General features: G+C 48.3%; 1 long non-coding RNA gene across 1 annotated transcript in view; it reads right to left on the minus strand.

The window, feature by feature from the left end:
- The window catches only part of LOC143710903 (uncharacterized), a 4,555-nt gene extending 2,861 nt beyond the window's left edge, over positions 1 to 1,694 (minus strand). Inside the window, exons 1-2 of the long non-coding RNA XR_013194688.1 lie at positions 1,537 to 1,694; positions 1 to 765 (exon numbers count right to left, since the gene is read on the minus strand). The exon at positions 1 to 765 is cut by the window's left edge and continues 2,861 nt beyond it. This is a non-coding gene — a long non-coding RNA (uncharacterized LOC143710903). The remainder of the gene's footprint in view (positions 766 to 1,536) is intronic.
- Between the last annotated feature and the right edge of the window lie 10,380 nt (positions 1,695 to 12,074).

Genomic DNA, 12,074 nt, shown 5'->3' on the forward strand with positions numbered 1-12,074 from the left:
CATTCATTAAACTCTCTAGTCAGCATCAGCTGTTGATTGATTGACCATCGCTCGAAACTACAGTGTGCTGAGCTGAAGAACTGACCGTGTGTGTGTGTGTGTGTGTGTTCGCTGAAGTGAGGTAAATACACACTCACATCCACAGAAAGAGCCCACATGTGAAGGCATCAATGTTTCATGCACTAAACTGTCTCCTCCAGTGTCAAGCTTCATTAAAAACTCTTTCAATAACGAACTCTTTCCTTGTCTTGTGGCTCGTCTGTGAATCACATCGATCAGAAAGGTCCTGATGATGACGAAGATGATGAAGATGATGGTCTGTGCTGGTCCAGTCCTACATGCAGCTTGTTGTGTATGAATGATTTACAGGACGTTCGCAGCACTTACAGCTATAAAATGGAGCAGGGCATCCCGTCCTGAAGCTCTTGAAAGCACTTTTGAAAATATATATTTTTTCTTCTCGTGTCCACCTCAGAAATCCTCACTGGGATGCGAACGGAGTCGCCACACAAAACCCATTTCATCTCTGAATTATCTCTCTTTTCTGCTTGTCGTCTTGTATTCAATCTGACAATGCTCTTAAATATTTCAGGGTGACCATTTACTTTGTGAAAATGTGCCTGAGAAGATCCTCACAGGCTGAACTGAGTTCCTTCCAAAACTCGCAGTCCCAGTCGGTTGAGCCATTTTTCTCATAGTTATTTTTTTTAAGCCGTTGCATCGTTCTCATGTGGCTTTTCCGTTGTCCCGTTCACTTCTGGCTGTCTGGAGATATGGAAAGAAAACAATAAGCCTGTAATAAGCTCTGTTTCCAGCTCCCTATACCTAGATGGCATTTTAGTGCATCAGGACAGTCTGCTCTAAAAAAAATATGCTACTTTATAAGATTTCTTCTTCTAAAGCTCAATCACATGCGTTTTTCATAGTGAAAGCAATTCAAAATGCATTGCATTGAGCTTGGTGACAAAAAGTAAAAAACATCCAAAATTGTGGATGGTTCATTTGTATGCTCTTTTAAATAGCACAATGTTAGTTTTAGAACATTCTAATTCTTTTGGAATCATATATTTTTTGATTCACATGAGAGGAGCATGATTTATTTTGATATGCTGCCTATGTAGTGTGTTTCAAATCAGTCACTTATTAGGGTCCATGTGGGTTTGGATTCTTCCCTTAGAAGGTATTTGTCTATATAGTTATTTCTATATATTTTAAGATATTTGAATATATAAATATATAATTAATATTATTATTATTATTAATATATACAATTTTTAGAAGTATTTTACAATTCAAATCTTAATATTAATAGTAATACACTTTATTGCATGAAATGAACTGTTTGACTAAAGACAAATGTGCAATTTCCCCTTTAACTGAATCACCCGGACCACATTTCTAGGCTACACCAATCGCACTAGTTCTTAAGGGTCAGATTAGGTAGACATGGCCCCTTTTACATAACAACAGCACATTTTAACACCATGAGCTGTGCCATATTTTGTTCTGATCTTACAGAGAATGTTGTGGACTCACGGTTTGACGCGGTTGGTGAACATCCGTCGCAGCATGAGAGCGATGGTGGTCAGGACCATGATGGTGGTGCACATGACTGCTGTACTACAGTGAAACTCAGCGAACACAAAAACAACCCTTAGGATTCTCACCGGGCAGAGGAAGTACACAGGGGTCACACACACACACACACACACACACACACTTTCACCACGCCCTGCGCGTGAGCGAGATTATATGTCTGGATTAGCGCTAATCTAAGCCAGTATGAGTCGTGTTGGGGGGGTCGGAGCCACCAGCACCTGCTGCTGTTGATCGAGCGCTGACACAGCAGATTACATGATCACAACCAAAACAAAACACTCTACACATGCAACAAACCACAGCAACATGCAGAAATATAGTCTTCTTTACATTTCTCTGTGTTGATAGAGTGTTCCAGAGTGTTGCTAAGAGGTTGCTAGGGTGTTTTAGGTGTCTGCAAAGTGTTTCTATGAGGTAGTTAGGCTGTTTTGGGTTGCTAGGTTGGTTTGGGTGTTTTGCTAGGATGTTGCTAGGGTGTTTTGGTTGCTAGTAGGTTGCTAGGGTGTTTTGAGTGGCTGCCAAGCTGTTGACATGGAATTAATGGAGATTTTTTTAGATAAGCGTATAATAATCAAGTGTTTCTGGAAAACTTCTAGGATGTTTCCATTATGTTTTGGGTTGCTAGGCAGTTGCTAGGGTGTTTTGGGCGGCTGCCAGAGTGTTTATATGTGGTAATGGATTTGTTTTTGCTATGCAGATAATATATTAGATTATGCTGTCACCACAAAATATGATCCAGATGCAGCTCATGTAGGGAAGAATACGTCCTTCTACCTTATTTCCTTCCTGAGTTATTGCATGTCAAATAAGATATGTAAAATTATAATAAAATTTAAATGTATATATATATTTTTGTGTCTTTTATCTGCAGTTTCTCAGCAGGAGAATGTCCAAATGTAATGTAATTCATAAGTGTTCTGTCAAACAATACCTACCTAGACTCTCCTGACTGTAAGTGTTGTTAGTTATGATTTATGAGGCCTTAATTGTGTGTGTGTCACTCAGAAAACAACAACTCTTAAACTACCTTCAGGGATTAAAGGATTAAGCAACCGCATAGCAATCAACTCACAATTTCTGAAGAAAACGTTGAGATCCTGTCTAGTGTGTTACGTGACTGATTTCATGGGATCGGAAGTGAACTGCACATTCATCAAACATGGTGTAAATTGTGTCGAGTCACTGTAAGTTTCAGCGATGTGATTGTGTCGAGTCACTGTGACTCATGAAGCAGCGCAGATCGATCACATGATCAGATGTTCGAGGGGAAAATGTCTGTCATTCATCTGAACGACAATAACCTTCAAACCAGAGAGCCTGTAGACTCTGCAGGAATGAGAAATCACAAACCTGAGAGTCCTGCTTCTCCTGAGCTTCTCCTGAGATCTCAACAACGTCTCAAACTGACCTCAGATTCGCTGACATACCAAAGTCTGCCATCTAAGTCAGAGATCTCAATATACATTCAAACATTTCTCTTCTAACGATCTGAGCTGCTCTCCATGTTCATTTTACAGCTCTGATGATGATTGTGATGATGATGATGATGATGATGATGATGATTGTCGACCTAACTGTTATTTCTCAGGAATATCTGAGGCAGTTTTGCTGAGTCAGCGTGTGTCACATGTTTGACACAATGCCAGTATGGGATTGCTGTAGTGAGCAGTTTTTATAATCATTATTCTTCTGACATGCTGAATTAAGAATTAAACCCTGGTCTAACACATGATCCACATCATCCTGAGTGTGCGTGTGTGTTTCGGGTGTGTGTTTGAGGGTTGGAACTCAAATCTGCAGTACAGTCAGTGTTGTTTTAGCTTAGTATTTATTCATATTTATATTTTATAGTAGTTGTGTTATGTGCTTTTGTCATTTTTTAATAGGTTGTTTTTTTATATAGTTTTTTTATATGTGTTTTTAAAAAGATATTTCTATTTAGTAATATTTATATTTCTAAAGCAACACTTTTTAAATCTCAGTTTTAGTTATTGTAGTAAATTAACTTAAATTGTATTTTATTTAAAATAAAATAAATAGCAAATATTTTAAATTCAAAAGTTTTTTAATTTTAAGTTGTATGTGTTTGTTCAACTCATCTCTCTCTCTCTCTCTCTCTCTCTCTCTCTCTCTCTCTCTCTCTCTCTCTCTCTCTCTCTCTCTCTCTCTCTCTCTCTTCACACAGTGTACAGGGTCTCATGCCTCTCCTGGAGTTTCTCGGAGCAGAAATGGGAGTTTTGGGAATTGGATGTTCATGAAATGGGAAGAATGTGGCGTGTGTGAAGAAGTGAACTTCTGTTTCCACTGGAGTGTGTGAGCAGCGGGTGGTCAGACTCAGATATTTCTGTCTCAAAGTGTTTGTGTTTTGAGTTACTTACAGATTTCAGCAGAGACGCGGGAAGTCATTTTCGACAGGGGGTGCTGGGTGCTGGGTGCTTGGGGGGGGGGGGGGGGGGGGTTTGGGGTGCGTGCGTGCGTGCGTGCGTGGGGGGGGGGGGGGGTCGACCAAGCAATTACAGGAACGTGGTAATAGGAAAAGTCCACTTCTAAACAGATCTATTAATTACTAGTAGAAAAGCGCTATATAAATGCAACGAATTATTACTACTCTACCTCAAAACCTTTTTTTTTTTCATTTGCATTCACGCAGGCCAAGTGGCCATAGGGAGGAGTAATGCAAGCACGGCAACGATCTTCAACGATCTACCTTAAAACTTCAAATAATAGCCGAGTCCCAAAATAGACGCCTGTCTCTTTTACACGCCTCATGTGGCGACAGGTTTGGGTAAATAAAGGCCGGTCTCAAATAGAGGCCGGGTCTGTTTTTTTTTGTTTCGGGTTGTATTTAAAGGTGCCATATGTAAAAATTGAGGTAACAATATCCAAAAAATGAGCTACAGGTATCAAAAGAATGAGAAGAAATAAGTGCAATGATGTCATTAAAAAAATGACAAGTTATAGTGCTGCCGAGATATAAACCTGAATTAGCATGCTAAATTACTAGCCCCGGCCCGGCTGGTGTCTAATACCAGTTTCGGCCATGGGAGGCGGTATGCGGGCAACATACATAACCACCAGCCAAACTGCAACACACGAATAACTCGCATGGCTTGTATCTCTTTAAAGGTGCCTTATGTCAAAAAATCAATTCATACTCCACATATTCCATACCAGATGGGGGCAGTATACCTCCAGAAAGTTGGCCTACTCTAGTCTGTTTTTTAGTTTCAGGTTGTTAATCTTCTAAAACCGTCAAATAGTCCGCTTTGTCCCGCCAAAGCCTATTTTGATCGGTGAGGGATGTAGAATAGAATGACTGCTGCCGCTGCGCTTGACAGGGCGCATTAAGAGCAGAGAAAGAGAGAGAGAGAGAGAGAGAGAGAGAGAGCTCGGCCGCGCGCGCGCACTCTCGTCTTCAAACAACACGAGCGCGGTCCTGCTCTCTCTCCCTTCCGCATATTAATCAAATCAATTGACACTATAGTAAGACCGCAGTTTCACGTGGAGCATTTGGAGATTTTTAGAGATTAAAGAGATACAAGCCATGCGAGTTATTCGTGTGTTGCAGTTTGGCTGGTGGTTATGTATGTTGCCCGCATACCGCCTCCCATGGCCGAAACTGGTATAAGACACCAGCCGGGCCGGGGCTAGTAATTTAGCATGCTAATTCAGGTTTATATCTCGGCAGCACTATAACTTGTCATTTTTTTAATGACATCATTGCACTTATTTCTTCTCATTCTTTTGATACGTGTAGCTCATTTTTTGGATATTTTTACCTCAATTTGTACATATGGCACCTTTAATCTCTAAAAATCTCCAAATGCTCCACGTGAAACGTCTCCGGTTACTTTCGTAACCTCGGTTCCCTGAAAGGCAAGGAACGAGACATTACGGATGTCGTATATGGGAACTCCTCTCATCCTTCACTTCTGCTGAAATCTTATAGGCTAACGCCAGCAGAGCTGGCCAATTGACGCAAAATATGCAAATACTGACACCTCGTAGCAGTAATAAGCAAGTGCAGCGTCAATTCCTCTTCAGAATCGAACAAAAACGCTAAAACAATAGCGAACACGGCGGCGAGCGTAATGTCTCGTTCCTTGCCTTTCAGGGAACCGAGGTTACGAAAGTAACCGGAGACGTTCCCTATCAAGGCTACGGAACTTCGACATTACGGATGTCGTATATGGGAACTGTATAGAATCCCGCCGTGGCAGCCAAACAACCACTGACAACAGACCCAATACGAAGACCGCCCCCCCAGTATGCAAGCATCTGATAGGCCGAGATTGACCAATAGCGAACCTCTAACCTCTGATAGGCCCAAAGGGACCAATCACAAGCTCACAAAACACTCCCAGAATTTGCATATCCCGAGCAGTATAACCGGGGGAAATTTGCACTGTCGAAAAACAGGGCAATAACCACAGTAAGAGAAGGCCAACGCATAGCGGTGACAACAGTACAAACACACAATATAGCACACAGAACAACTCATAAGCAAAGCGCAGAGCAGCTCTATACAATGCTGTGTGTGTAATCAACTCACCGAAAGCACTCGAGACGCTACAGAGGGCAAATCCAGCTTGTAAAACCTGGCAAACGTGTTCTGAGAAGACCAGCCAGCCGCCAGACATAAATCCTGAATAGACATACCCTTAGTCCAAGCCCACGAGGAGGCAATCGCTCTAGTCGAATGGGCCTTGACGTTAAGGGGGCATTCTTGCCCCAGACAATCATAAGCCAAAACAATAGCGTCCACAATCCAGTGAGCAAGCCTCTGTTTAGAGACCCCCCGTCCCTTGTTGTACCCACCAAAGCACACAAACAGCTGGTCCGATTGTCGAAAAACGGCCGAGCGAGAAATGTATTCTCTGAGCGCTCTGACTGGGCAAACAGCACTCTGAGCAACCGAATCCTGCGAGGTTGATGGCTCAGTGGACAAGGCAGGGAGAGAAACAATCTGCGCTCTGAACGGGGTGTTGAGCGACTTAGGAACGTAACCCGGCCTCGGTCTGAGAATTACATTACAGTTTCCCGGTCCAAAGCGAATACAATCTTCACTTACAGAGAAAGCCTGTAAATCCCCAACCCGCTTCGCTGAAGCGAGAGCGAGAAGCAGTGCTGTTTTAATTGATAGCTCTTTAATGGCAATCGAAGCTAAGGGCTCGAAAGGCGGTCGCGACAAAGCCTCTAAGACCAACGTTAAATCCCACGGCGGCACCGAAGGCGGCCGTGTAGGGCATAATCTCCTAGCTCCCTTGAGGAACCGTGTCACGACGCATGTCTACCGATAGACTGTCCGTCAATAGGGGGGTGAAACGCGGCAACAGCGGCCACATATACCTTCAGAGTGGATGGTAGGCTCCCTTCATCCATCCTGTACTGAAGGAAGCGTAGAATATCCGACACAGAGCTGTTCGCTGGGTCTATACCGACATCCTGACACCATTTTGAGAATACACCCCACTTCAGAGCATACAGGCGCCTGGTGGACGGGGCTCGCGCCTCCGCGATGGTATTCAAAACTCGCGAGTGCAGCGCGTCCCCCCCGCTCAGCGACCCTGCAGCGGCCATACATGGAGGCTCCACAGCCCGGGGTTGGGATGCCAGATCGTTCCGCTCGCCTGAGACAGAAGGTCCATCCTGAGCGGAATCTCCCATGGCTGTCCTGCCAGTAACTCTACCAAATCCGCGAACCAGGGCTGATTCGGCCAGTTCGGGGCTACCAGAGTCACCGCCGCCTTCTCCTCCCTGATTTTGCACAACACCATGGGCAAAATTTTTACCGGGGGAAAAGCATAGAGACGAACTCTCGGCCATCGCGCAGTCAGCGCGTCCACCTCCCGGGGGGAACGAGACAGTGAGAAGAACATCTGACAATGCGCGTTCTCGCTCGTCGCAAAGAGGTCGACCTCCGCTCTGCCGAAACGATTCCATATCAGCTGAACCGTCCCGGGGTGAAGCCTCCACTCCGCTTGGGGAATCCCACTTCTCGAGAGCATATCCGCCCCGCGATTCAGAACGCCGGGGATGTGAGCCGCTCTCAGCGAGAGGAAAAACCGGTCCGCCCATAGCAGAAGGGATTCCGCCTGCCTGAATAGGGCTCTGGAATGTACACCGCCTTGGCGATTTATGTACGAGACCACGGAAGTGTTGTCGGTCCGAATCAACACATGCTGTTGCTCCAGCCGAGACCGGAAGGCTTTTAGAGCTAGAGAGATCTGGGTTCCTCCACGGGGCCAGGGCGCGGGCGCATCCGCGGGTGACCATAATGCGCTTGTGGCCAGAATACCACTCGCTCGGGAGGACGCGCGTTTTCAGCCAGTGTTGCAGCGGTCTCATATGCAGCAGCCCCAGATGACACACCGAAGAAGCCGCTGCCATCCGTCCCAGTAGCCTCTGAAACTCTTTCAGTGGGACAAGCCTGCCAGGTCTGAAGAGACCGAGAGAAGAACTCAGAGCCTCCGCTCGCTCGGGGGAGAGGCGCGCTCTCATTCTCCCCGAATCCAAGCACACTCCCAGGAATGTTGTAGTCTGGCTCGGTGTGAGGACACTTTTCTGGACGTTCACCCTCAAACCGAGCATCTCCAAGTGTCGAAGGAGGGCTTCCACATGGCTGACCAGCATTTCTCTCGACTGCGCGAGAACCAGCCAGTCGTCCAGATAGTTCAAGACGCGCATCCCGCTCGACCTGAGGGGTGAAAGTGCCGCGTCCACGCATTTCGAAAATGTTCGGGGAGCTAGGGCTAGTCCAAACGGGAGCACCGTATATTGGTACACCGAATTCTCGAACGCAAACCTCAGGAATCGCCTGTGACGTTTTACTATCTGGATATGAAAGTAAGCGTCCTTTAAATCCCCTGAAGCGAACCAATCCCCGGGGCGAATTTGCGCCAGGAGTTGCTTCAGAGTAGTCATCCTGAAAGCGCGCTTGTGAAGCGTTCTGTTGACGGGTCTCAGATCCAGAATGGGGCGGAGACCCCCTCCCTTCTTCGGCACAACGAAGTAGCGGCTGTAGAATCCGCTCTCCCGCTCCCTCGGGGGAACCGGTTCTATAGCCTTCTTTTCGAGCAAGTTGCACACTTCTTGCCTCAGCACATGAGCGTTTTGGGGCAAAGTTAATGACTGAATTACGCCGCGGAAGCGGGGTGGTCTGCGTTTGAACTGAAGTGTGTACCCGCGCCGAATTATATTCAACACCCACGGCGAAATGCCCGGAATAGCTTCCCACGCTGCCTGAAAGCGACTGAGCGTGGGCTGATCTAAACCTGCGGTCATCGCCGCCGCGGTCATCGCCGCTATGCGAGGGCTGGGAATATTTATTGACCGTGACTCTGCGCTGCTCGAAGGCAGGGCGGGTAACACAGTGTGTGGTGCAAGAGGAGAAAAAAGCTCTGTTTGTGAAGTAGTGATCTGCTTTATTTTTGAAACAACATTGACAACATTCACAAAACAACTGCAAGCGTCGCTCGCGGAACGCTGAGGGACCAAGTGCATTAGAGCGCGCCGCTTGGACGCGGGGCCGACCTGGCGCTCTCTTCTCCTCTTGCCCGAGCGGTCAGGACGACTGCTTGGGCCTCGCAGGGGACGCGGTGGGCTTTCTGCGCGGGCTCCTCTGCGTCCTCTTGCTACCCGCTCCCTGCCACTGGCCGCTACGGCCTCTACGAGCATCCGGTCCCGGGCGGGGCGCTGTTTGTCTTCTAGCCGCGGCCTGAGGTTGGCGGCCCGAGGCGGAAGACGAGCGGGAGCGAGGCTGCGGCTGCGGCTGCGGAGGCGGCGGCGCCCTCCGAGGAATCACGTGGCTCATAGCCTTCGCCTTCTTCTGCGTCTCGGAGTAACGCTCGGTGACTTTCTCCACGGCGTCTCCGAACAGGCCTGCAGGGGAGATCGGTGCGTTCAGCAGCGTCTTCCTATCGGCCTCCTGGACATCCGACAGGGTGAGCCACAGATGTCTGTGGAGGACCACCAGGAACCCCATCGAACGTCCAATCGCCTGGGCAGAACGCTTCGTGGCCAGGAGCGCGAGGTCCGTGGCCGAACGGAGATCTCGGATGGCGTCAGCGTCAATAGAGGCGGCGTCATCCAAAGACTTGAGCTGCTTAGCCTGCAGCACTTGGAGAACGGCCATGGCATGCAACGCGGAAACCGCCTCCCCCGCGGCACCGTAGGCCTTGTTAGCCTGGTGGGCCGTAAATCTGCAGGCTCGGGACGGCAGGCTGCGGTCCGAGCCCAGGGCGGGAGCCGACGGGCAGAGGTGCGCGGCGACGGTCTCCTCGACGGGGGGGATGCGGAGGTAGCCATGGTCCCCCGCCTCGTCCACGGGGGCAAACATGGCCAGGGTGGAAGTGAGAGTGCGCGCCGATTGCGGGGCCACCCACGACTTCACCACGTGCTCATGCACGTCCGGAAAAAACGGTGTTCCTCTTTTCGAAGCGGCCTGACGGCGGCTCGATTGGAGGAACCACGTATCCAGCTTGCTCTTAGAAGGTTCATCGGGAGCCTTCCACGAGAGGTCCAGTTCCTTGACGGCCTTCGAGAGGATACGGAAGAGCTCGTCCTGCAGGTCCGCCGGGGTCTCTTGCTCCGCGGCCGCCCGCGGTGCGGCCTGCTCTGCACCCCAGTCGTTCTCGGAGGCAGACAGAGACATGGAGTCGTCTTCCTCACTCGCCCCGAAGGAAACGAAGTCAGCGACCTCGCGAGGGGGCTGGAAGGTGGGGTCGGGAAAGATCACCGGGGGACGAACCTCGACTCCGCGGTTGGGGGGGGCTACCAGCGGCTCAAAGGCGGCGGTAGACCCGATCCCCGCTGCTGCGCGAGCCTCTTCCCTCCTTGCTTTGAGAGTTCGAAGAGGCATGTCCGCGCAGAGGTCGCAGGACCCTTCGTCCCTGAGGGCTGACTCAGCATGGGCCAGCCCCATACACGCGATGCAGAACAGGTGCGTGTCGGGGGGCACGATGGGGCCCGAACACAGGTTGCAGATAGTTGCCATCGGATGCAGGAGACAGTGCAAGTATCTCGGCGCAACTTCAACGACGGCTAAATTATAGGTTATTAGTGGAGTATCAGCTTTCTAGCACACGATTTGAGCGTGAAGAGAGAGATTCTGAAGAGGAATTGACGCTGCACTTGCTTATTACTGCTACGAGGTGTCAGTATTTGCATATTTTGCGTCAATTGGCCAGCTCTGCTGGCGTTAGCCTATAAGATTTCAGCAGAAGTGAAGGATGAGAGGAGTTCCCATATACGACATCCGTAATGTCGAAGTTCCGTAGCCTTGATAGGGAACTGCGGTCTTACTATAGTGTCAATTGATTTGATTAATATGCGGGAGGGAGAGAGAGCAGGACCGCGCTCGTGTTGTTTGAAGACGTGAGAGTTCGCGCGCGCGGCCGAGCTCTCTCTCTCTCTCTCTCTCTCTCTCTCTCTCTCTTTCTCTGCTCTTAATGCGCCCTGTCAAGCGCAGCGGCAGCAGTCATTCTATTCTACATCCCTCACCGATCAAAATAGGCTTTGGCGGGACAAAGCGGACTATTTGACGGTTTTAGAAGATTAACAACCTGAAACTAAAAAACAGACTAGAGTAGGCCAACTTTCTGGAGGTATACTGCCCCCATCTGGTATGGAATATGTGGAGAATGAATTGATTTTTTGACATAAGGCACCTTTAATCTTCTAAAACCCGTCGGATCGTCCGCTTTTTGGCGGCCGCCAAAGCCTTTTTTGATCGGTGAGTGATGCTTTGACAGGGCTCAAACGAGCAGAGAGAGAGAGAGAGAGCGCCCCGGCCGCGCGCGCGCACTCTCACGTCTTCACACAACACAAGCGCTGTATTGCTCTCTCTCTCCCTCGCGCATATTAATCAAAATCAATGGACATAGTAAAAGGTTCGTTTCTTTATAATAGGAATGCTAATCACAATCATATAGGCTACCATCTGGGCCTGCACGGCGGCAGGAAAAAGACGCAGAGATGTAAGACACCTTGTCTCTACCTTACGATGATTTTGGTACACCAAAGGTTGATTTGCGCTCTGGAGTTCGGCTGATAAACTCTGCCACGAGCTAACTAATTATATTGCTATAGCGCTGATATTGATATAGACTAAAAAACTGCTGCTAGTGATATAACGTTAGACTAGTTTTTTTTGTGCTGCGTAGGCTGAATCGTAATCGCGTGATTCGCGTCAAGACACCTGATTGGCTAATACTACACACTGAAGATAAATTAAATTAAATAAATACTAAATATATCCCTCTCTTCATCCCACACCCCAAACATGACATACAAAATGTTGTGGAACAGAAACAACAACCAGAGATATATTTATAAGCTATCATTTTATTGCCATCAGTTTGCCAACAGGGGGTGCTCCAGCACCCCCAGCACCCCTACTTCCCGCGTCCATGGATTTCAGATGCTGCAGGCCGTTTCTACATCTGTGTAAACACACACACATGCAAACTCGCACT

This window comes from Siphateles boraxobius, unplaced genomic scaffold (genome assembly GCF_051911475.1).
Source record: "Siphateles boraxobius isolate OS27281-9 unplaced genomic scaffold, OSU_SipBor_1 49, whole genome shotgun sequence".
NCBI lineage: Eukaryota > Metazoa > Chordata > Actinopteri > Cypriniformes > Leuciscidae > Siphateles > Siphateles boraxobius.